Genomic DNA, 4647 nt, shown 5'->3' on the forward strand with positions numbered 1-4647 from the left:
AGCCAAGCTGTTTTAGGTGTGTGTGTGTGTGTGTGTGTGTGTGTGTGTGTGTGTGTGTGTGTGTGTGTGTGTGTGTGTGTGTGTGTGTGTGTGTGTGTGTGTGTGTCATTTTCGAAATCATTGAAAGCTAATTCCGTATTCTGTATCATTGCAATCATTGTAATTTCAATTTAATTATTGAATTCACTTAATTGAAATTCATCTGACCTGACCCTGAGTGAATATGAACCCAAGAGCTCTCCTCCTAAAACCCCTTTACTACAGAATGTAGCCTAATGCATAACCAACAACAGGATGCACAGTTCAGTAGAGGCTGGTGGAGGTAGAAATCAGAGGACGGGCTCATTGTAATGCAAGGAATGGAATGAGGAATGGTTATCCTGTGTTTGATACCCTTCTTGATACCCTTCCTGATTCCATTCCATGCATTCCATGTCCTCCTACCCCCACCATCCTCCCCTGGTTCAGTTCTATGTAAAGTATAACTCTAAATATTTCCCATAGATGTTATCACAGGGAGGTTGAGCTTCTTGACCTAACCGTATTCACCCAACACCAGAGGCGCCTTACAGCATGTAAGTGTTCACGTATTTCCTGTGTGCCGTGTTATTCCTGTTCCACAGTTCCTGTCTTCCACTGAGCAACATTTCTGTTGTATGATGTTTTCATGTGGGCTCTGTACATTTGAACTGTGACAAAACAATGAAAGCAGCCTTCCAAATGAATTAAATCAAATCATGGGAGGCTGAATGATGCAGGATGTTCGGTAGCTGTGGAGGCTGGTGGAGGTAGAAATCGGAGGACAGGCTCATTGTGTTTGATACCATTCCTCATTCCAGCCATGCATTACAGTAAGCCCGTCCTCCGATTTCTACTTCCACCAGCCTCCCCTGTTCTGTAGGGTTACATCCTGATGCCCAGAGAGGTTTCACGCCCATCCAAGGTAATCAAAACGAGATCACTCAAAATAGGAATGTCCGCTCAAGCAGTTAGGCTGCTTCAGTGATGTAATCGAGACGGTGACACAAACAAAAAACCTTTCTACCTGCATGCGTAACCTGGTGATCTGGTAACCTGGCGACCTGACGAAGACCATGTAGGTCGCAACATTGTTTGTTTGTTTCACCATCTTGATTAAACCACTAAAGCAGCATAACAGTTTAGAGTGGCCATTCCTCTTTTCTTCTAAGATGAATCCTGATGCATCATGGGTGATGATGACTCAGCCCCAGAGTCACATCAGGCTGGCAGGAGGCTATTAGGCTGGGCATGGGGCACCAGTCGCCACAAACATATTGATTAGGCTATCAACGTGTCTGAATTTTGATGCAGCAATTGCTCCAAGAGTTGATGCTTTGTTCACCAACCTGCTTTAGACAAATTGTCCTTTTCTAGTTTTCTCAGGCCAAAGTGTGGTTGAATGCAGATACAGTTAGGTAATAGGTACCTGTTATGTCTGCACACTGGGTTACCAGTGATGCATCAGAGTTTATAGCAGTGTTCGCTGTGCTGCGATCGTTATGTTATGCCTGAGTGAGACAGTCTATGATTGATTGCTTTGTTCTGTAAGATGAGTTGTCTGAGTAAACAAACGTTGAGTTGATTACTCTTTATTAGGAACACTATACTAATACTGGGTAGGGCCTCCCTTTGTTCTCAAAACAGCCTCAATTCTTTGTGGCATTGATTCCACAAGATGTTGGAAACATTCCTTTGAGATTCTGGTCCATGATGACATGATTAGATCGCACAATTCCTGCAGATTTTTCAGGTGCACTTTCAAGCTGTGAATCTCCTGTTCTACCACATCCCAAAGGTGTTCTATTGGATTCAGATCCGGTGACTGGGAAGGCCACTGAAGAACACTGAACTCATTGTCATGTTCATGAAACCAGTTTGAAATGACTTTTGCTTTGTGACACGGTGCATTATCATGCTGGAAGTAGTCATTAGAAGATGGGTAAATTGTGGCCATGAAGGAATGCACATGGTCAGCAACAATACTCAAATAGGCTGTGGCATTCAAGTGATGATTGATTGGTATTAACGGGCCCAAAGTGTACCAAGAAAACATTCCCCACACAATTACACCACCTCCACCATGAGAAGGTGTACAGGTGTTCCTACTAAAGTGTTCGGTGAGTGTAGATCTAAGGGAGTAGGTGTAGATCCAATCTTGACCAAAAGAGGGCAGCATTGTACTGCTCTTCAGCAGGGCCAGCCAGTTCTGTGATGTGATTAACCCAGGTGACCTAAGATAAGAGGAATAATTAAAGGAAATTAAAATGTTCACACCAACCTGCTCCCATCCATGTTACTATGTTCATTCAGCAGCTCCTATAGCTTAGCTAGCTGATTGGATGTGGCCTCTACAGCCCTACTGAGAACTCACACAGTTTTCCCACACAGGAGCCGTGGGAGAAGGAGAGGCAGGAGGAGGAGGAGAGAGAAAATAAGGCGAAAGAGAGCAAAAGAACAACTGAATGTTAGTCCAGAGTTCAACAAGGTTAAGATTCCTTAGTTTAAGTGCCCACCTGACCTTATATCAGCTGCAACACCAGACTTCATCACTACTCCATCCAGTGCTACTACGGAGACAAAGCCCCCTGTCTGTGCTCAAGACCCTCATGTTTCAATTAGGTTTAGAATGTCTCCCCCCTCATGATTACACTTAAGAATGTGAAACAATATTTTGTCTATAATGATCATGGAAGAGAAACACATTTTCTTTGAAGACAGTTCCACCAACATTACCCCTAAAACCTGCATGCTGCTGTGAGATGGTGATGTGCTAACTTTGTTTTCAGTGTTATATAAAAGCAGCCATGAGGGGGCAGCAGAGGCCTAGGGGAGGTGCAGCATGGCGCAACAAACAATCTCTCATCTCTTGGAGAGCTGCTTGAGACAAAAAACAGCACATGACAACTGACTGATATTGGTGTCAGCTAGCTATCTAAAGGACCGGGAAGCCACATCACGTAGGGGTTCGATTCGGCATGGTCGGGGGCTGTGGTGTGCTAGTGTGTTCTTAGAAAGTGGCGTGGACACTTGATTACTGTGGCGTGTTTGAGAAGGGCTCAGTGTTTGTAGTGTGTGTGTGTGTGTGTGTGTGTGTGTGTGTGTGTGTGTGTGTGTGTGTGTGTGTGTGTGTGTGTGCGTGTGTGCGCGTGTGTGTGCGCGTGTGAGTGTGTGCGTGTGTGTGTGTGTGTGTTGAGAATGTTCAGCATGAATGTGTTGTGACTATATGACTTCTTGTTGTGGGAGTGGTTGTTGTTTATTCCGGATGGGTTTCAGGTAATCAGTAAGACCATCCTGCCTCTACGGCCTACTCACGCAAAGGACACACACACACACACACACACACACACACACACACACACACACACACACACACACACACACACACACATACAGAATCCAAAATATATCAAAGGTCATACAGATATTGCACTTCAAAAAACAAAAACCACAGTCATACACACAGGATACAGTTAATATTTTGCGTCATTTCTACTGAATATGTCGCCAGCCTGTGGCCAGGAAGCTGATGAGAGTATGACTATGGCAGGGGTGGAACAGACGGACAAAGACAGACAGAGAGAGAGAGAGAGAGAGAGAGAGAGAGAGAGAGAGAGAGAGAGAGATACATTGTGTGATTTCATTGTCTTTCAGAGGAAGTTCAGTGCCTTTGTGCCCACCTGCTTTTCCAACCAGCCCACCCGCATCCGCAGAGCTCTGCTGCACGCACCCGCACACACACACATACACACATACACACAGACACACAGTGTATGGGCAGTAGGTATGTATGTGAGTTAACTATTTAATGTTCTCTACATCACTGCTTCACATGAAACACAGGAGAGAGTGTGAGTATCTACAATGAAGCAGAAAAGCACTTAGCTCTTGTACTCTTTGTCTGTGTATGTATGTGTGTGTATGTTTATGAATATATATATATCCGTCTGTTCCACCCCTGCCATAGTCATATATATATATACATATATATATATATTCATAATTACTTGCATATGACAGAATGCACGCTCATGAATTAGCTTCATATGAGTGGGGATATGTCTATTGTGTGTGTGTGTGTGTGTGTGTGTGTGTGTGTGTGTGTGTGTGTGTGTGTGTGTGTGTGTGTGTGTGTGTGTGTGTGTCTGTGTCTGTATCTGTGTGTGTGTGTGTGTGTGTGAGTGTGTGTGTGTGTGTGTGTGCGTGCGTGCATGTGTGTGTGTGTGTGAGTATGTTTATGAATATGAAAATGAATATCTATATCTTGTTTTCATATGACAGAATGCATGCTAGTGAATTAGCTTTGTATGAGTGTGGATGTGTCTAGTGTGTGTGTGTGTGTGTGTGTGTGTGTGTGTGTGTGTGTGTGTGTGTGTGTGTGTGTGTGTGTGTGTGTGTGTGTGAGAGCTCACATGACTTCTTGTGTGTATTCACTGTTGGATTGCGTAGTGTGCTACAGATGTCACTGCTGGCTATGGCCAGTGTTAAGGTGAGAAAGTGACGTCATACAACCCACAGAGGGTTTAGGGTCTGGAGTTTTGGGTATGGGGTTCAGATCCAGCACAGGACATCTGCCGTGTGTGCAGCCAGGCCTGGACCGACCATCTGGCAACTCTGGCCATATGGGCT

This window comes from Argentina silus (assembly GCF_951799395.1).
Source record: "Argentina silus genome assembly, chromosome: 9".
Classification (NCBI taxonomy): Eukaryota; Metazoa; Chordata; class Actinopteri; order Argentiniformes; family Argentinidae; genus Argentina; species Argentina silus.